General features: G+C 38.4%; 1 protein-coding gene across 8 annotated transcripts in view; it reads left to right on the top strand.

Moving 5' to 3' along the window:
- The first annotated feature begins 14842 nt into the window (after positions 1-14842).
- LOC141753847 (zinc fingers and homeoboxes protein 2-like) overlaps positions 14843-22958 on the top strand; it is a 130254-nt gene continuing 122138 nt past the window's right edge. For all 8 annotated transcript variants that reach the window (XR_012590520.1, XR_012590517.1, XR_012590515.1 and 5 more), the window contains exon 1: positions 14843-15122. The gene's annotated coding sequence lies outside the window, so the exon portion shown is untranslated. The remainder of the gene's footprint in view (positions 15123-22958) is intronic.

The raw sequence follows: 22958 nt of genomic DNA, 5'->3' as shown, positions 1-22958 counted from the left end.
TGTCTGTGTGGACTGTTTGGTGTTAAACGGTGTTGCTGTTGCTCAGCAGGTGATGTGACTCAGCGCTAATTAAACTGGGACTGAGCAGGAAGACGGACTCCGGAGCGTTGCGGAGCTGCATGAAGCTGATTGGAAACCAGCAGGTGAGCTGCAGCGCCGAGTCCGACATCACACCTCAGACCGACTTCTAAATACAGTTTAAACCTGAACTACCGGCCGCCAATAAGAACCTTCCTGCTCACTAAACACCGTCCTCTCTGTCATCTTCTCCTGCAACGTATCCTCAAACAAGATTGTAATTCAAGTGTTCTGAGATAAAACTAGACTTCTGCTCCTCCTCATGGCTCTGTTTTCAGTCTTTAGAACATCTAACCCGTGACGGGAGACTTTGACCAATCACAGGTCATTTCAGAGAGAGCGTTCCTATTGGCTGTGCTCTGGTCATGTGACCGCTGTGTTTTATTGATGAAACTCAAAGTTGTAAATACTGAAAGAAGAAGTGACTGTGTTGTAATTTGTATTTTATTGCTATAATAGGATGTCCCTCTATATACACTACTATTTACTAATTACAGTCCCTTATCCCTCACGTTTTTATGTCAGGCCGCCTCTAAATTCAGTTCGTGAAACAGTCACGAAATTTAATCTATTTGATTCGTGTACATAGACACAGATTTCCCTTTTTTTTGTGACGCTCAGCACGACTTTCAACAACGTATTTTTCATGCGTTTTCCTACGAATGTCCAGCAACACGTGACGACGCACTTGTCAATTTCTGCTCCGGTCTTTTCAAAATAAAACAACTTACTTAGGTTTAGGAAAAGATGGTGGTTTTGGTTTAAATAACACAGGAAGTGCTGAAACTTAAATACGGAAGTTACGTGACAAATAAATCAACGATGACTTCTGGTTTCACACGGGACACAAACAGCGTTTTCCAGGGTGAGAGTGTGGTGTTCTGCGTTTGCCGCTCTTTATACTTCCCGGTTCAGAATTACGTGGATTACATATGAACTGATTTCATGCTGACCATCACGAAAAAAATGTGAAATTCGTCTCTATTTACACTAATCAATACATTAAATTTCGTGACTATTCCACGAACTGCTGTGCGACTGGGCTGGAATCCCAGATCCAGATGTGATCTATAATTCGAGGCCGATCAGCCTCTAAATGTCCTAAAAGTGAGCTTCTATTCAAACGTACAGAACGTTAAATTCACAAGATATATGAACTAGAGGAAACACGTTTAAAATGACATCCAGAATATTTCTACTTGATGTAAAAGTGCAGCTTTAATAATTATAGAGTAGTTGAGAGAGGAAACTGGACGGGGAATTAAAGGTCCAAGAGGTTAAAAGCAAGAAGAGCTGAAGGAGGAAGATCTAATTAGAGGAGCTAGGACCAATAAATGATCATTCGTTCATTCGTCCACTGAGGACGCTGATCAGTAGTTAAAGGAGGATTCCTCCTCTTTAACCCTCGGGCGAAACAAAACTAACTTTAGCTCCTCGGCCGTGTTGTCTTTTTATGTGACGTGTGATGTTTACTGAGCTGGAATCAGCGTGTTAAAGTCACAGCAGGAGTATGGACTCTCAGTCAGCAGCTCAGAGTTCATGTTCAGACTCGTAAACTGTGAGGCTGCATCATAAATCACAGGTTGTTGGGAGACGCTGAATCTACAGACATAAAACACATAAAAAAACATCTCTCTCTGTTTCTCTGCTTTACCTTCCCTTTTATTCTCTCTCTTTTATTGTCACGTTAAAGCAATTTCTGCAGCAAAGACGAACATTTCACACTAAAAAAACACACTTGTAAACTCAATAGAAATACTTGCCTGAACTAAAATAAACCAAAGACAATGCTCAAAAAAACTGTCGAAAGTAGTCGTAATAGAGTCGGTATATTATGTCATATATATATATATAGTATAAAAAATGTTTATAATATGTGCACAATAATAATTAGTAAAAATTAATGATTATCAATTTATTGTTTGTTAACAATAAAAAAAAAAACTATTTGTATTAAATATTAATTTATTCTTATTATTATATTATTCCATTTATAAATGGCGGTTATTATAACGTATTACTGGTGTCAACACTTTTTTTTCAAAGATTTTCTTTTTATTAGTTAAAGGCTTTTTTATCTTTTTTGAAAAAAATATTTAAACCAGACAAATAAATTAAATAAAATAACATAAGAAATTAATAATTATAGAAAATAAATGTGGATTTGATATATAATGGATAATAAACCTATCTTTGTATCAAATATACTTTAATTATATAATAATAGTTATTATTATTGTTATTATTATCATCATTATTTATCATTATTATTATTATTATGAGTAAAGTAAAATATAAAATACATTCAAAGTCATGATTAAAATAATAAAGAAATATTTATAGAAAATAAAAAACACGTAAAAAAAATACATAATGAATAACATTTATATAAATAATAAACACACATATCTCGTGCACATACACATTTATAAATCTGAATGCCTCCCCAGTATAGCTCTCTAATTGCTTTCATTTAATAGTATTTCTTTTTATTTATTTATTTATTTATTTATTTATTTATTTATTTATTTATTTATTTATTTTTATTATTTATATCAGAGGGTTAACTTTGGTCCAGGAGGAGCTATACGTTTGTGGCCGATTAGTTCCAAAGAGGGCAAAATGTTTAGAAAGGGTCGATATCATCAAAACTGACAAGACTACCACTGAAAAATGGTTATTCAGTGTAAAAAGACATTTAAATATAACTGACTGCCCCTTTAAAACCTCATAGATACCAGCTGGTTTGAAGCATGGACATTTGTGATAGCCTGTCATCATCACAAGAGCTCTGAGTGGTTAAACACAGTGACATCATCACGAGAGCTCCGAGTGGTTAAACACAGTGACATCACCACAAGAGCTCCGAGTGGTTAAACACAGTGACATCATCACAAGAGCTCCGAGTGGTTAAACACAGTGACATCACCACGAGAGCTCCGAGTGGTTAAACACAGTGACATCACCACGAGAGCTCCGAGTGGTTAAACACAGTGACATCATCACGAGAGCTCTGAGTGGTTAAACACAGTGACATCACCACGAGAGCTCCGAGTGGTTAAACACAGTGACATCACCACGAGAGCTCCGAGTGGTTAAACACAGTGACATCACCACGAGAGCTCCGAGTGGTTAAACACAGTGACATCACCACAAGAGCTCCGAGTGGTTAAACACAGTGACATCACCACAAGAGCTCCGAGTGGTTAAACACAGTGACATCATCACGAGAGCTCCGAGTGGTTAAACACAGTGACATCACCACGAGAGCTCCGAGTGGTTAAACACAGTGACATCACCACGAGAGCTCCGAGTGGTTAAACACAGTGACATCATCACGAGAGCTCCGAGTGGTTAAACACAGTGACATCACCACGAGAGCTCCGAGTGGTTAAACACAGTGACATCATCACGAGAGCTCCGAGTGGTTAAACACAGTGACATCATCACGAGAGCTCCGAGTGGTTAAACACAGTGACATCACCACGAGAGCTCCGAGTGGTTAAACACAGTGACATCATCACGAGAGCTCCGAGTGGTTAAACACAGTGACATCATCACGAGAGCTCTGAGTGGTTAAACACAGTGATTACGGCTCTTAAGTTCTGATGAGGTTGATTATAATTTGCTCTCCAGTTAAATTACAGCGTGAGCACCAGATGTTGCTTCTCTTTGTTTGGATTTGATGAGTTTTATTGGAATTACAGAACAAATGAAGAGCTGATAAAAAGAAACTCAGTACATAATGAATATTACCTGTCTCTCTCTCTCTCTCTCTCTCTCTCTCTCTCTCTCTCTCGTCTCCTTGCAGTGACCTTTGACCTTTCACTCTGAGCTGTGTTTATTAACAGCTTAAGAGCGCTCTGCTTCTACACCGACTAAATGCTGCCCTCATGTGCTGAAGGTGACGTATAACATATAATATAACTTGCTTCATTTCAGCCCTTTTCTCACTTTATAATAACCATCATTTATAAATGGTGAATTAATAGTTAATTAAACTAAGTTATTAGTTATTTTACTGTTAACCATGAAATTATAATTAATATTGTTCACTGAATAATAATAATAATGCTATAAGTTAAGTTATTTTAACAGTTTATTGTTGCACACATAACATTTTTATATGTATACATATATTTTTTTATTTTATTTTTTATTTTTTTATATATTTTATTTTCCCCCTTTTTTTCAATATTGTTTTCATATATGCAATTCACAGTTCATAATTACAAAAGTTTTATAAACCAATTTTAAGTAATGAGCTTAGAAATAAACAAAATGAGTAAACAAAAGAAAACATCAGCATTAGAAATTAAAATAAATATAATAATAATAATAATAATAATAATAACAATAATAATAATAATGAAAATGACAATAATAATAATAATAATAATAATATATGTATATAAAAAAAATTAAATAGAATATTGACTTAATATTTTATATGCATATACATACATATATAAAACATAACATTTTTAAGCAATATTTAATTTTATTTTTCTCGTAAATTCGTGATTTTTTCACATAAATTTACCTCTTAAATCTCAGAGTATATCCAGTTTTTTTCTCATAACTGATGTTTTTTCTTTGAATATTACCCACTTTTCTGTCTCCATATTTATTTATTTATTTTTTACCTCTGATACACTTCTGAGGTGAAACGAACTTTTAAACAGAGAAGGCAGAGAAACGTTAATTTTCAGACTGGTATTAAGTATTATTTAACGTGCACGCTCAAATACACTCTCTTAATAGGTTTTTATAAAAATATGACAAAAGTTCATGGTAGAATTTATTGTCATTAATTCCATAATCCGTACTCTAAACAGGGGGACAGAATCAATTTGTAAAACAACAGAAATATTTAAAAAATAAAATAAATACTGAACAGCTCATATAAAATATATAAAAACATCAATACAAAAATACAGTTTTTATTGTTAATTTACGGCAATATGAGAAGAGAAACACTAATTTATGCAACCACGGTTCAACATTTCTCCAAATTAATACTACATTTCCCATCAGCCCCGTTGCTCTCCTCTCCCTGAAGAAGATTTTGATTTGTTTTTGATTTTTTTTACTTCAAACTATCATCATTTTTTACAGAAGGCTGGACATCCCAACATGTCTAATTATGACCAAAAATAAGAGTAAATTAGAAATAATGTGGTATAAGTATATAAATGTATGTGTTGATAAGAAGCAGACATTTATTGTATTGTTAAATGACATGAGTCCGAATCAAATGAAGTGAAAATCATCTAAACATAATTTCTGTACGTCTGTGCACAGAGAAGCTGTCTGTACGTTTCCAGTGCAGGAATGAAGAGAATGAAAGTGACGTTCTGAATCAGACGCTGTGTGTGATATTTATAACCGGAGATAAATAAGCTTTAATCCGACACATGTGGTTCACATTTTGGGTCCAAATCTGCCAAATCTAATTAGATTAGATCAGAATCACTGTGAAATACAATCCATGTGACTGAAGCTGAAGATTCAGACTGACAAATAAATAAATAAATAAGTAAATAAATAAATAGATAAATATGGTGTCATGTGAACTCAACATCTGAACATCTGATGGTTTAGAAGAAAGACTTCTATTATTATATTATATATTATAACATGCACACAGAGAGAGGAGGAGGGGGGGGGGAGGTTCAGATACACATACTTTCTTCTACTTGATAAAACAACTATTTCAACTCAAGATCCGTTCAGTAGATGTTCTGGAGCTTTTGATCCCATCACATGATCTTCATCAGCAGTTGTCACACTTCAAATCTCCATTTTTTTCTGAGCACTTGAGGGACTTCTTGTCCATCCTGGTCAAAGTCCACGTAGAGAACGTCCTTAGAAAATGTTGATGAAGATCATGTGATACGACTGAAAGCTTCAGAGCAGCTACTAAATAGACATTGAGGTGAGATTCTTGACAGACAGATGCAGTGTTTGTTATTAAATTATTGATTATAGCCGCTTTGGCGTCGTCCTCAAATCTCAGCAAGGACGTCGGTGAGTTAAATCAGGAGTGACGGGGACACAATTATGAAGGTTTTCCTTCAAAGACAAGAGGGAGTTATGAGATTTCACAGCCAGATTCCTCACCTCTCACCTCTGTGTACCGATACTGTGGCTTTACAAACATTCATCTGTGTGTAAATGAGCCCAAAGGTTTGAGTTGGATGTTATTATGCAGAGCAGGCGAAGCAGCTCTGAATCTGAATAAACACATAAACAGAGACGAGGCAGCCGAGCAGAAAAAACTCTCTCTCAATTCAATTCAATATGCTTTATTTTTATTGGGAGTGTAACAAAGACAATATTGCCAAAGCGTCAAGTAATAATGAGATAATAAAGAAAAAAGGTACTGTTCATAAAAATCAAGTAAATAGCAGAAAACAATGAACCCTTCGTCTCTCTCTCTCTCTCTCTCTCTCTCTCTCTCTCTCTCTCTCTCTCTCTCTCTCTCTCTCTCTCTCTCTCTCTCTCTCTCTCTCTCACAGTATCTGATAAACTTCTGCCTCGCTCTGAATTAACAATGATGTTTGTGTCTCGTCCTCCTCGTCATGATGAATAAACTACCGATGAGGACCGCAGAGCACCAGGCCGGTATGGCAAGCTGTTTTAACATTTTAAAGGTCCCGTATCATGCTCATTTTCAGGTTCATACTTACATTTTGTGTTTCTACTAGAACATGTTTACATGCTGTAATGTTCAAAAAACCTCTCAAAGACTCTCAGGCGTTTTGGCTCTGATACCCTCGAAAAAAGGTTTTGACTTTCTCGCCGACACACAAAGTCAGCAAAGTCGATGTCAGCAGTGCGGCGCTGCCTCGAAGGCCCAGAGCCAGAGCTCCTAACCTCCATGTATACTGTATAACATTACAGTCAGTGCAGCAGCCAGTCTGCGACAGCTCTGTTATGATGGTGATGGTGATAAAAACCACACACATACACACCACTGTTCTCCTCGGTGGCATGCAGGATGCAAAACAACAATATTCAGATCCGCCTAATCTCCAAATATTTAATGAAAAATATGCACTGACAGATTGATTTATATCCGCTGAATACAGATGATCACAACAACAGTTTGGTCCGCAGTGAAATCATTTAAATCTAGGAATTCAGAGTCCCCAGAGAATAAATCGTATTAAGGTTGTTGATCGCCTGACTTTTCATCTCTAGCGCCACCACTGGGTCACAATGTCCAAACAGTTAAGTTCATTACAGGATATCTCTTGAACAATGATCGAATTCCCACCAACCTCCATTTCTACTTTCTGAAAAGTCAAGAGGGGGCAGGGAGCGATAAAGGGCCCTCTAGGGTGCCCTTCAGGTGGAGAAAACACGATGCAAGGCCCTCTAGGATGCCCTTCCAGTGGAGAAAACGTGATGCAAGGCCCTCTATGGTGCGCTTCCAGTGGAGAAAACATGATGAATTGCCCTCTAGGATGCCCTTCCAGTGGAGAAAACGTGATGCAAGGCCCTCTATGGTGCGCTTCCAGTGGAGAAAACATGATGAAGTGCCCTCTAGGATGCCCTTCCAGTGGAGAAAACGTGATGCAAGGCCCTCTATGGTGCGCTTCCAGTGGAGAAAACATGATGAAGTGCCCTCTAGGGTTCCCTCCCAGTGGAGAAAACGCGATTCAGGGCGCTTAAGGGTTCCCTCCCAGTGGAGAAAACGCGATGCAGGGCGCTCTAGGGTTCACTTCCAGTGGAGAAAACGCGATGAAGTACCCTTCCAGTGGAGAAAACGTGATGCAAGGCGCTCTAGGATGACCCTCCAGTGGAGAAAACGTGATGCAGGGCCCTCTAGGGTGACCTTCCAGTGGAGAAAACGCGATGTGTGGCCCTCTAGGGTGACCCTCCAGTGGAAAAAAACGCGATGCAGGGCTCTCTAGGGTGACCCTCCAGTGGAGAAAACGCGATGCAGGGCTCTCTAGGGTGACCCTCCAGTGGAGAAAACGCGATGCAGGGCTCTCTAGGGTGACCCTCCAGTGGAGGAAACACAATGCAAGGCGCTCTAGGGTTCCCCCCAGTTGAGAAAATGCGATGCAGGGCGCTCTAGGGATCACTTCCAGTGGAGAAAACGCGATGCAGGGCCCTCTAGCGTGACCTTCCAGTGGAGAAAACGCGATGCAGGGGCCTCTAGCGTGACCTTCCAGTGGTGAAAACGTGATGCAGGGCTCTCTAGGGTGACCATCCAGTGGAGAAAACGTGATAAAGTGCCCTCTAGGGTGCTCTACATGCTTAAAAACCTTCTGTGTGCTGGTGCTCCAACACATGCAGCTATTTTTTTACCCCTGCCCTTCAGAAAGTCCACCACTGACTATGAACGTCTTCCAGGACAGACTGTCTGAAAATACGTTACGTTATCTCCATTTGTTTTATTCATGGCGTCGAGACGACAAAGACACACAAAAGACGCAGAGTTGTTGGCGAGAGATCAAGGAGGCCGTGGGATGCAGCCAGGACGAGGCCATTCAGAACAGGTATTTATATCTGCTCTTGAAACATGGTCAGACACGTCCTTGAACTTACTTTGATTCAAGCATACTGAACACTTTAGTCTTTTTATCCAAATATTAGAAGACTGTTTAGATTTTGTTGAAATCACGAAAAGAAAACGACAGGAGGTTCTTGTAACGGAGTATTTCTACATCATGGTATTAGTTGTTTTCCTTAAGTAGAAGATCTGAGATCATTACAGTCTTCTGAGACACAAAGTGAGTTATAAAAGCTTGGAGTCAGCTGGTGAAATTGTTGCTGAGTCACTGCGATTTATCAACGACTGCATCAACTCCTCACTGATGCATTGGTTTAAAATGTTTGTGCTATAAACCCTCTGAGCTGCATCTTTAACAGCTAATAACACACACACACACACACACACACACTCAGTGCTGTTAGTATTGAGACTGACACATTTTCTATTGATCCGTCTCTGATGGTCTTTATTGGATGATAAAAACCTCTCTGTGATGTATTTTAAGGTTTTTTTTCTGCACTGTTGCACAAACTCGTAACTCCCTGTTTGGTCATCTCAGCAGATATTCCTCCTTATGTTTTAATTTGTAGTGATTTCTTATGTTTTTATTGTGTTTCTTTATTGTAATCCCTGTATTTAAACCATATTGTTTTTATGGTACAATAAACTGAATAATAACCAGACTACTTGTTTGTCAAACCTCCCTGTTATACTGTTACAGATACAGTTTTATTAAAACCTAAAACCAGTGAGAAAGCCCCCCCTCCCCCACAGCCTCTCGGCACTGACACCCCGCCACAGTTTGCTGAACTGTGACACCAAATAATGACTTTTGTGTTTTTTTTTTCCTTTTCAGGCGGCTTCATTTGATTAATTGCAGGAAGGAGGCCAGCGGCTGCAAGCGCTGCTGTCACAAGACAGAAAAGAAAAACCACACGACTGCAGCATGTTGTGCTGTTTTTACTTTTCCATTTGCAATTTAAAAGTTAACATCAGTTACATTCAACTTTCACGACCGCTGTGTGATTGAAAACCTGATAAAAGCCTTCTTTTGTATTTCTGATATCCCTATTTATTATGTCTCTTTTTACAGATATAGGATTTTGAACCACAATAATATGCAAATTGTCTCCCAGTATGTGTCACACATTTTCCCTTTTTTGTTGTGGACTGCAGAATTCAAATGGTCACATGATGTAATGAGTGAATGAGATTAAAAACAAAAATAAGTGATTCCTGCGGTTTGATTCTGCTGAGTCTTTGTTTCTAATTCTGTTTTTTGATGTCCTGGGCCACCATAGAGACGTTTTCTCTGTTTCCTCACCGTGTGAGAAGTCACCATTTTAAATATGTTTTAGACACGGAGAGACTACTGAATGGGTTTACAGGCCCAGGGGCCCAAGAGGTCAGGGGGCCTCTGTTTGGAGTGACTTCTTTTTGGAAAGTCAGTACAAAAACAAGTACAAAGACATACAAAATGACCTCAAAGAGACACAAAACCACTACTAATAGACACAAAACCACTACAAATAGACACAAAACCACTACAAAGAGACACAAAATGACCACAAAGAGATAATAAACCACTACAAAGAGACACAAAACCACTACAAATAGACACGAAACAACCATGAAAAGATACAAAATGACCACAAAGAGATACAAAACCACTACAAAGAGATACAAAACCACAATAAAAAGACATAAAACCACTACTAATAGACACAAAACCAACACAAATAGATACAAATCAACTACAAAGAGATACAAAACCACTATGAAGAGATACCAGAGGACTACAACAAGATACAAAACTTCTACAAATAGATACAAAACAACTACAAAAAGACACAAAACATCTACAAAGAGATACAAAACCACTACAAAGAGATACAAAACCACTACACATAGATACAAAACCACTACGAAGAGATACTAAAGGACTACAAAGAGATACAAAACAACTACAAAGAGATACAAAACATCTACAAATAGATACAAAACAACTACAAAGAGATTCAAAACAACTACAAAGAGATACAAAACCATTACGAAGAGATACTAAAGGACTACAAGGAGACTCAAACTGACCACAAAGATGACATAAATAACCACTCAAACTGACTACAAACAGATACAGTACAAAATCAAAGAGACACAAAACAACTACAGAGACAGAAAAACAACCACAACGAGATGCAAAGCAACTACAAAGAGATACAAAAGACCACAAAGACTGAAACTGACTACAAAGAGATGAAAAATGACCACAAAGAGATGTAAACAATCACTAAGGCACTCAAACTGACTACAGAGAAATAGAAAATGACCCCAAAGAGACTCAAAACGACACAAAACAACAAGAAATCGTGTTGCCTTTGAGTCTGGGTACTTGCGTCTCTGTAGGAAGGGTCCAGGGACCCATTGTTCTATAAGCCGTTCATCCAGCCCGTTGTCAATCCGAGGGCGTCAAACAGCGACAATGTGTCATGGTCGTCTGCATTAGATACAGACGCACAAGGCCCCCTTTAGTGTCGGTATGAGACGCACCGGGTTCTCCATTATCCACAAGGTAAACCTATCCGCGTCAATAAACAATCAGGGGAAAAGCATCAGTATCTGACGAGTTGGGATGAGAACGTGTTGATTCATCGTATTAGGGAGTAAAAATAGACCTTTAATTGTTATTAATTAATGCAGAATCAGAGCAGGAGCCAAACTTTTCTTTTCACTTTCTTGGTTTTCCAGGAGGGCACTTCTTGCCCCCGAAGCTTTTTATCTGCAGAAATTTGTGACACTGACGGCTGTTGATTACTGTTTTAAAGACTATTTTTAAGCCTTGAGTGGTTCAGTTTTTAACTTTTGTTGCTAAGCAATGTTGGCCAAAACTCTGCTTATTGGCTAGAGCTGGCACTTTTGCCTGGCAACATTACCTGATTGTGTATTCTGGAGACGCTGGCAAGAGCTTCCAGTTGCAGACAACTCTTCTGCAAAGATGGCTCTGGCTGTGGCGTCGTTTCTGTTTCAAAGGCCCTGCATCATTTTCCTCAGCTTGCCTCTAAATGCACCACATCTGAGCATAAAGACGGTGTGTTTTGTGGTAAAATAAGCCGTTTGCTTGAGTGTATTTGACTGTGAATGAACTCCTGACTGGCAGACGGTCCCCTGGTTCAGAGGATGGAAACCTGCTGCAGAAACTGAATGATATTTTAACTAGTTTTAGGGGGTGAATGCCGGTCCAGACCATGTTAAGATGTGATTCTTTATCACAAGATAATCTGAAACCATCCGGGAAGCTGCCTGGTCCACCGCTCAACACTCAAGTTTAAATTTATTCATCCATAAAAACATAGAAATGACAACGCTCCCATCCTAATTAACCAAAAAACACCAGAAACAAAGATTCATAAAATAAAACCACAGATAAAAACAACATAAAACCATGTTGCTTTGCTGAGGAGAGAAAAGATCTTCTGTTCTGGGAATTTAGGGTTCACGCCCCGACACCGGCCTGCTGCAGTGCCCTTGAGCAGGACACTAAATCAAATGAATTTAACTTTATGTTTAGAGCACCTTTCGTACAGGTTATAGCAACTCAAAGTGCCTTATAGATGACTGATAATAAGACAGCACAAAGATGAACTATGTAAGACACATATAGACATGAAGAGAATGTAATTTTACATAAATATATACAGTATGCATTATTATTATTATTATTATTATTTATATATTATATTAGTACCTGGTCAAAGATTGTGTATTTATTTGTGTTATGTTAAAATTTTATAAAAATATTGAAAAATAAAAATGAAGCCAAATGTACAGTACATTAGAAAAAATAATAAAATCAAATTTATTTTAGCATTAATTTAACTTTAAGTGTAGAGCACCTTTCGTTCAGGTTATAGCGACTCAAAGTGCCTTGTAGATGACTGATAATAAGACAGCACAAATGTAAACTATTTGAGACTAATACACATGATGAAAATGTAATTATATATATGCATTATTATTATTATTATTATTATTATTATTATTATTATATACATTATATTTATTTATTCAAGTATTAATCATTAGTACCTGGTCAAATATTGTGCAGTTATTTGTGTGACGTTAAAATGTAATACTAATATTAAAAAATAAAATGAACGCAATAAAAGAGATTAAAAGAACAGTAAATTAGATCAAATATAATGACAAATAAAATAGATAAGAGGGAGTAAGACTAAAACTACTACTACTACTAATACTACTACTTTATACTAGTTTATACGTGGCCTCTGACCTTGTGGATGAAAAAATATTGATTATTTAACTGTGGTGATTAATGAGGAGTTGTATATATATAATACATATATACAAATATATAAAATAAAGAAATAAAATAAATAATAATAACAAAATAAAATAATACAGATAACAATAAAAATACAATTTAATAATTTTAATATAAAAAGGTTGATCAGTCACAGAATTGCACTCATATATGTCTATATATATAATATATATATATATATATAAATGTTTATAAAATAAATAATTAAATAAAATTATACAAAAAAATAATTAAAAAGGGTGATGAGTCACATAATTGCACTCATATATATATATATATATATATATATATATATATATGAATTTAACATAATAATAATAATAATAATAATAAATAATAATAAAATAAATAAAAAAGAGCTTGTTCCCTCTCTTCACCACAGATGTCAAAGGTAATTGAATCTGCACAAATGTCTTGAAATCACAAATAAACTTATGGTATATAATACTAAACATAAAGTAAAGAGTCCATCCTTCACCATGAGGCAGGGTGCAGCTCTCAGATGTGCCTGTAGGTGTCGCTCTCTGTCATCTTTTCACAGACCTGTGTGGGGATGTTTCCACATTTATTGCATCTGATCAACCACAACAAGCCCATTTATCAAAAATACATGAGCCTGATGAAATACACACAGCAATAATCTGTCGAAGCGGGAGAAACTTATACTTCCACTCCCACTCCTCTCTTTATAATCACTGCTAATGTATATCATATATATAAATATATATAGAGATGGATGATTTAATATGACAGGGTGATGCTGCAGCAGAGCAGGCTGCTGTTTGTGAGGTCAGCTCCAGGATCAAACAGGTGTTATTAAAGAAATTAACACTTTTTTTATCTTTTAATTTTAATTTACATTTTCAGGAAGATTGGCTTGTGCAGAAAGAAAATAAATCATAAATATTGTAAAAAAAAAAAAATAAAAAAATACTATACATTATATACATATATAAAACTATAAGTGAGGAATGCAGCAGAAGCAGTGTGGAAAAGTGTCTTTGCGCACCATAAAGTCATAATAAAGTTAAATATATTGCACCACAGGTGAGATATAAGTGCATACATGAGCATATAGGAGGGTTATAGTGCTGCCTTGTGAGGTCAGCTCCAGGATCAAACAGGTGTTATTAAAGAAATTTAAACACATTTTATATCTTTTAATTTTATTTACATTTTCAATTTGATTGGCTTGTGCAGAAATAAAGAAAATCATAAATAATGTAAAAAAAAAAATTAAAAAAAATTGTATACATAATATATATATATAACTATAATTGAGGAATGCAGCAGAAACAGTGTGGTGATACCTGCAGATAAAAGTGTCTTTGCGCACCATAAAAGTCATAATAAACTTAAATACATTTCACCACAAGTGTGATATAAGTGCATACATGAGCATATAGGAGGGTTATAGTGCTGCTGTGAGGTCAGCTCCTGGATCAAACAGGTGTTATTAAAGAAATTAACACTTTTTTTTTTATCTTTTAATTTTATTTACATTTTCAGGAAGATTTTGCAGAAAGAAAATAAATCATAAGTATTGTAAAAAAAAAAAATACTATACATAATGTATACATATATAACTATAAGTGAGGAATGCAGCAGAAGCAGTGTGGAAAAGTGTCTGCGCACTATAAAGTCATAATAAACTTAAATATATAGGTGTGATATAAGTGCATACATGAGCATATAGGAGGGTTATAGTGATGTTTATTCAGCCCATGCTGGAAGTAGTGAGACCCAGCAGCCCGGTGCAGCTCAGGTCTGCAACAGGAGGACCAGGAGGACCAGGCTGCATCATGCCTGCTCCTCTCCACCGCAACCCGCCCAGCAGAGCCAGCAGTCCGGGCTGCTGCTGCTGCTGCTGCTGCTGCACCACAATCAAACTTTTCTGTGCATTTTTCCACGTCCACCTGCAACCTGCGTTAAACGTAAATTTTGGCATCCTATGCAAATATATGCTGACGTAAAAGATCATGTGGTTTTTGTCGTCGATCCCCCCTATGAGCAACGAGGAGGTTTTTTTTTTTTCTCCTTCTCCTCTCTCTACTGTTGTCTTTAGGTTAGCTATGCTACAATCTTTACTGTACCCAGCGCTAGCTATATGCGCCCCGCACCGCACCACTCGGGATATCTGGGAATAAATCAACTTCCAGGCTGTCGCACCCTGCAACCAGACACCGCACACAGGTAGGACACACGGGGAACTTATTATTTATTTAACTCCTGGGCAGAAATTTTGACCAAAAGTGACCGCAAAAGTGAAGTTATTAGAGCGGGTTGACAGAGCCAGACTAGCCGCCTGTGAGTGTCTGCTGCCCGGGCTGCTGCCGCTGCTGCTGCCGCTGCTGGTACTACCCCCCTCCATCACACCTCTCTGAGCGGGGAACCACCTCGCTATCAGCCGGCAAAAACAACCATTAAAAACACTTAGACAACCAGGTAACTTTGAGGATAGTTGTCAGACAAGTGAATGTCATTTTTTTTTACTGGAAGCCCAACTTTTGCGATGCCCCCTCCACCCCCCCGGTGAAAGTGCACATTATTACCCAGCAGAGCTACCAAAGAGCCCCCCTAATCAACGACGGGTACCCCCGCTGGAGCTACCCGCTCTAGAGGTAACCGTTACCCCCGAACACAGCGGCACAAACGGGGCTCTCTGGATGCTTTCATGTCGGGGAAACGCATTTGTTTTGGCTCCTCTCCTCTCTTCTTCTTCTTCACCATCCGAGTCAGCGCTACTACTACTACCTCCAAGCCGAGCAGAGTAGACTATTATCCCGGTATTTTCTTGGATGGTGGGTGGTGGAGGTGAAGAGGAGCGACAGTTTGAGTCTGTAGTGTCCGTTGAAGTGTTGTTGTTGCCCCGCTGTATGTTCGGTTCAAACGGGGCTAGCTAGCAGACAGCCAGTCTGGCTGGTTGGGTCATCTGAGGTGAAGCCGTCGCCGTCAGCGGGCTGCTGTATAGAAACACACACACACAGCCTGCTATAACGGCACACACAAGCGGTTTTTAACAGAAACACACCGGTAGATAATATCATTATAACGTTTTTAACTCCTTTATTGTGTGTTTTAACCGACTGTCTTCAACATTAGAGCCGCTTTTAACGGTATAGAATCGGTCCGTTGGTGTGTACATTCTGAACGGTTAGTCGCTGATTCAAAAAAACACACCAACTGCCGATTAGTTTGATATTAATCTGTTTTTACGTTAAAAACGACCGTTTGTTTGTGGTTTTAACGTCTTTAACTGGTTTATATGGAGAAAAAATAAGCACGTTAAGTTTGTTTAATCGTGTTATTTAACTCGTTTAGTGTGATATACGTAGCAACGTTCAGAGGGCTGGTTGGTAAACAGACGTTGACTTCATGCCAGTTAATGGTGGACTGGTTCTCTATGTGTATGTACAGTAAACTGGTTTTAAACTGTTTAATATAAAGCACAGATACTGTCAGGGTGTATGGTAAAGAAACTGGCAGCAGTTACCATAATGGCAGACTGGTTTTAACTGGTTTAGGCTGCCTGTATGTACAGTAAACTGTTTTATATACTGTATGGCAATGAGGGCACAGACTGTCGGTGTGTATGGTGGTTTATGAAGAAACTGTCTATCAGTTACCATAATGGCAGACTGGATTTAACTGGTTTAGGTTGCCATTATGTACAGTAAACTGGTTTAGGTTGCCAGTATGTAAAGTAAACTGGTTTTAAACTGCTTTATTTAAGGCAAAGACATGTCAGTGTGTATGGTACTGGTTTATATAGAAACCCGTCTATCAGTTACTGGAATGGCAGACTGGTTTTCTACTGGTTTAAGCTGCCAGTATGTACAGTAAACTGGTTTTAAACTGTTTAATATAAAGCACAGACTGTCAGTGTGTATGGTACTGGTTTATGAAGAAACTGGTGGCCAGTTACCATAATGGCAGACTGGTTTTAACTGGTTTAAAACCAGGTTGCCATTATGTACAGTAAACTGGTTTTAAACTGCTTTATTTAAAGCACAGACTGTCAGTGTGTATGATACTGGTTTATAAAGAAACTGTCTATCAGTTACCCTGTTGACAGACTGGTTTTCTACTGGTTTAGGATGCCAGTATGTACAGTATTCTGGTTTTAAACTGTTTATTATATATGAGGCACATATACTGTCAGTGTGTATGGTGAAACTGGCAGTCAGTTATCACAATGGCAGACTGGTTTTAACTGGTTTAGGCTGCCTGTATGTACAGTAAACTGTTTTATATACTGTATGGCAATGAGGGCACAGACTGTCAGTGTGTATGGTACTGGTTTATAAAGAAACTGGCTGTCAGTTACAGACTGGATTTCTACTGGTTTTAGTCTGCCAGTATGTACAGTATTGTGGTTTTAAACTGTTTAATATAAGGCACATACTATCAGTGTGTATGGTACTGGTTTATGAAGAAACTGGCTGTCAGTTACCGGAATGGCAGACTGGTTTTAACTGGTTTAGGTTGCCAGTATATACAGTAATCTGTTTTATATAAGGCACAGACTGGTTTTCTACTGGTTTATGCAGAAATAGGTTGCCAGTATGTACAGTAAACTGGTTTTAAACTGCTTTATTTAAGGCGCAGGCTGTCAGTGTGTATGGTAGCCTACTGGTTTATGAAGAAACTGTCTATCAGTTACCACAATGGCAGACTGATTTTAACTGGTTTAGGTTGCCAGTATATACATTAATCTGTTTTACAGTATATAAGGCACAGTTTTTTTTTCTGGTTTATGCAGAAATAAGCTGCCAGTATGTACAGTAAACTGGTTTATATAAGACACAGACTGTCAGTGTGTATGATACTGGTTTGAAAGTCAGTTACCACAATGGCAGACTGGTTTTCTACTGGTTAATGCAGAAACAGGCTGCCAGTATGTACAGTAAACTGTTTTATACTGTATAAGGTATAGACTTGTGGTACTGGTTTATTACGAAACTGGTGGCCAGTTACCATAATGGCAGGCTGGTTTTAACTGGTTTAGGCTGCCAGTATGTACAGTAAACTGGTTTATATAAGGCACAGACTGTCAGTGTGTAATGTACTGGTTTATAATAAAAACTGGCTGTTATAGTTACCTTAATGGTAGACTGTTTTTTACTGGTTTAGGTTGCCAGTATGTACAGTATTCTGGTTTTAAACTGGTTTATATAAGGCACAGACTATATGGTACTGGTTTGTAAAGAAACCTAATGGCAGACTGGTTTTATCTGGTTTATGCAGAAATAGGCTGCCAGTATTTACAGTAAACTGGTCTATAAAAAGGCACAGACTGTCAGTGCAATGTGTCAAAAAGCAATATATAGTACATAGAGTATATACCCACTTCCTTCTCGGTAACCCTATCATCCACCTCATCAATAACCACTACACCACTGTTTTCTACTGGTTGATATGGAAACCAGTGTGCATATATAGGCTGCTTATAATGGATTATTGACTATTGGCAATTTTGTTAATGGGTTTGTATTTAAAAGCAGTTTTTTTAATTTTTATTATTTTACAGAAACTAGCAGTTGTTATGAAGACAAACTGGTTTACATGGTGTGCTGACCCAGACTGTGCATAAGGACACACGTATATTTTAATGTCTGTGTATATATAGACTAGCATCGGTAGTATATAATATAGGAGTTGTCTTCCTCATGATGAAACTTTTCCCTTCTCCAAGTTCACTCAGTTCGCTCTGCGACCTAATTTTGTACCCAAATCTTGTTACATAAAATCATGAATAATTAGTTGTGCCTCCCAAACCGGTTCAGGCCATATGCAGCAAACGAAAAAGGAGCCCATCAGCGACCTATACGACGACCCCCCCAGTCAGGAGAATATATCGTCGACTTTTTGTTTCGCTGTCCTCGTGTGACTCTCTGCTTCCAGTTTTGAAGGACGTACAGTACAGAGGGGAGATTTAGACGAACAGGTGTGTAAACTGAATTTGGGCAGGTTCTACCCTCCACCACATCCCTCACAGTGGGACTGAAGTGTGTCTTGGCTCTCGGAGGCTCATATTTGGCAGCAGCTCCTCCTCTTCCTCCCTCCTTCGTCGTCTATACTGCCCGGTGACAGCGTTAACATCCACCAGCACTCTATATGGATCTTGTCGAAAAGTGTGTCAGATTTTTTATTTTATTTTAAATATTATCTCGCCTGTTCTGGTTCATAATCACATTTCCTTTTCCATTGATTTTTTTTTTGTCTCATATTTTGCAGCTATTGTATCGCCACCGTGTCAGGCTTTTTAATCCTATGATATGGATGCAGGGATCAGTCAGTCATGCTGCCAGTCTCCGAATCAGAGCGCGCTCGCTTCGCCTGCTCTCTGGCTGCTATTTATTCGTCACAAACGCCAACACACACACACACACACACACACACACACTCTCGCTTTTCCTCTTCCTGCTCTGACACGCTGCTATTTCTTTGACACACACATTTCGCCGGTTCCTAGGAAGTGCAGCTGTGATTTGCTGTTACCACCTGACCTGTCACCTCAATCCACACACACACTCACTCAAACACACTCACACTCTCTGCTACAGTAGTAAGCTTTTATTTCGCCGTTTAGACTGTTCACATCGTTGGTTTTTATCGCTGGAAATTGCAGCATGTTTTTTTTTATTATTTGTGGCGATTGAAATGGACCCCATTCTGTGTTCCCAGTTTGTGTTGCCCCTCAGTGGCATTCAGTCAGGAGGCTTTATGGCAGCTATACGAGCCGGAACAAACACACACACCTCACACAGTACGCACCATCACACACGCTCTTTGTTGCTGTAACCGCTATTTATTTCACATGCACATGCAGAAAGCTGCATGACAGCTGCATCCTGCACGCATATTTCTATTTCACTCACTCTGTATTGTTTTTATTTCACTCACACATTTCTGTTTGTGAAATAGTCACAAAATTTAGTCTATTTGATTCGTGTCCATAGACACGAATTTCTCGTATTTTTCGGGATTTTTCCTACGAATGTCCAGTAACACGTGACACATGTGTCAATTTACACTCCAGTCTTTTCCAAATAAAAACTACATAGTTAGGCTTAGGAAATAGATTGATTTGGTTAGGTTTAGGCAACAAAACTACTTAGTTAGGTTCAGGAAAAGGTCGTGTTTTGGGTTAAAATAACACCGCAAGTGGCGTAACTTAAGTACGGAAGGTACGTGACAAAAACTACTTAGTTAGGTTTAGGAAAAGATTGCAGTTTGAGTTTAAATAACACAGGAAGTGGCGTTACTTAAGTACAGAAGTTACGTGAGAAAAACTACTTAGTTAGGTTCAGGAAAATATCGTGATTTGAGTTTAAATAACACAGGAAGTGGCGTTACTTAAGTACAGAAGCTACGTTATAACATTTGCTTATTACACGGCTGTGTTGAATACTCGATTCTGATTGGTCAATCACGGTGTTCCGCGGTCTGTAATTTCTGTGTTACAGACCGTTGCTATGTATAACAGACCGTTGCTATGGGCGCAGCTCTGATGACGGACTCTTGCAGACTTTCTTTATGTCAAAATATTGAGGAAAGATGGTGGTTTGGGTTTAAATAACACCGGAAGTGCCGTAACTTAAGTACGGAAGTTACGTAACAAAAACTACTTACCGGTAGTTAGGTTTAGGAAAACATTGCGGTTTGAGTTTAAATAACACTGGCGTAACTTAAATATGGAAGTTACGCTCTAGTTCCCCCCCGACCTCCTCCCTACGCGGCGTATACCTCTGTGGTTCACAATTATGTGGAATACATACAATATTGATTTTGTGCTGAGATCACGAAAACAAATTTGACATTTGTGTCTGTACACGAATCAATACAATCAATTTCGTGCCTTTTTCATGAACTGCTGTGTGACTGCGGGCGGATATTCTCAGTGCTTTATGAAATAGTGTGTGTGTGTTTGTGTGTTTGGGAAAGCGAGTACGAGCGTGCCAGGTTTTGCATGAGTAAGTGAAGTGGCGGTGATTTCGTGTGTGTGTGTGATGAGTCACTGGAGAGCACGGGCTGGTCAGAAACACTGTGTGTGTGCGTGTGAGAGGCGGACACTATAACACACACACGCACACACACACTTGCTGTATTGGATCTGCACAGCTGCTGTTGGACCAAACCCACCTTCCACGTGGACTGGGAGGTTCAGGGGGCGTTTTTAAGGGGGGGATCCCCGTCCGACCAGATCTAACTCCACTCATATAAAGAGCTCTTATTTTGGTGTTTAATCACCGTTAATAAATCAGCGCTGCAGAATCTGACGTCTATCTGAAGCATATATCATGTTTCTGATGATTTTCTTTCTCCAGTCAGTCAATCTGAACCATATTCTGCAAACATCCTGCACTAGTGTAGAAGCTTTCATTACACGCCGTGAAATCAATTTAAAAAAAAAGTTATGTGCAAATAATCTGTAACAATATTTGTTCATGCTGTGGAAAGGCTTTTTACCCATGTACGGTAACTTGGACCCGCTTCTCCAAAACATTCATATCTTCCCCTGAACTCTTTTGGTTATTCATTTCCAATCAAATTTTCCTGTTACATCCTGTTCTCCAGAATTGGCAGTTTTATTTTTCAAACAATCACATAGCAGTTTGTAAGAGCAGATACTAAAAATAAAATAAAAACATCTTTTAAATCAGCCAACCAGGAGATGACCCTGCAGCTGCTGTAGTTATTAGATATTACAGACGATATCTTATTCCAGATATATCGATACCGGCGTGTCGGCCATAGGGCTGCAACTAATGATTATTTTCATGGTCGATTAATCTGCTGATTATTTTCTCGATTAATCGATTAGTTGTTTGGTCTATAAAATGTCAATCAGTGTTTCCCAAAGCCCAAGATGATGTCCTCAAATGTTTTTTTTGTCCACAACTCAAAGACATTCAGTTTACTGTCTTAGAGGAGTAAAGAAACCAGAAAATATTCACATTTGAGAAGCTGGAATCAGAATTTTTACGTTCTTTTCTTCAAAAATTACTCAAACCGATTAATCCAACCCGGTCTCACGGGAAGGCGTATAAATACCACGACATCACACGGACATTCTGCGTGTTGTGAGTACGCATTTAAGCATTTTTGTGTGTCGCTTTTCGTGTGTCATTTATACTCCAAACGAAACCACTTAGTTAGGGTAAGGGAAAATGTCATGGTTGGGTTTAAAATAAGTAAGTAAACTAAGTAAAACACGTATGGAAACAACTACGAAAGACATGTCGTGAATGTCACGGACATTCTGCGTATCATGAGTACACATTTTAGCGTTTTTGCGTGTCAATTGTACGCTGCTTTTTGCATGTTATATGTTTGCCACGCAAACGTCTGCAGTTAGGTTCAGGCAAGAAAACCACTTAGTTAGGGTAAGAGACAACGTCATGGTTGGGGATTCAAATAAGTACGACCACTTCCACGTCCACCTCCCCATCCCAACTTGCTTTTTATACTATGTCACTAACTCTTTTAAGCATTTATTACGGATGTGTTTACATTGCAGTGAGTACAGGATACATGGCGTACAAATGACATGCGGAAATCAAGAGAGGCGTACTTATTGCACGCTAAACATCTTGCATTATCGTGGCATTCATGCAATAGTTGACAACTATTCAATTAATCATTGCAGCTGCACTCAGCCAATAAAACCCTTTTCCCACCAAAATTAGCACGTGTATGCAGGTCTTTTAAACACATGAAAGCCTGCTTAAATAAGCGATAGACTTCTTTTCCCATTGTGAGTATACCGTGCCGTTGTACTGGCCTTTCTGTTTTTGTTTTTTCTGGTGTGTCACGTTCAACGTCACAAATGCGCCAGAAAACAGGGTTAGGAAACCGTGAAAATGTTACGATGGTTACCTTTTTATATCTGTTACTTGTTCAGTGTTTCTTTCAAACTCTCAAACCAGAGCTGGTGATTGTTGGAACAGTGGAAAGACGAACAAAGATGGTTTTGTTTTGTCATCATCGAGGTAAAATTACTGTTTCTGTCAATGGAGTCTGGTG

This window comes from Sebastes fasciatus, chromosome 17 (genome assembly GCF_043250625.1).
Source record: "Sebastes fasciatus isolate fSebFas1 chromosome 17, fSebFas1.pri, whole genome shotgun sequence".
NCBI classification, from domain to species: domain Eukaryota; kingdom Metazoa; phylum Chordata; class Actinopteri; order Perciformes; family Sebastidae; genus Sebastes; species Sebastes fasciatus.
The sequence above is the reverse complement of the archived record's forward strand: the minus strand, read 5'-3'. Positions and strand labels throughout refer to the sequence as shown.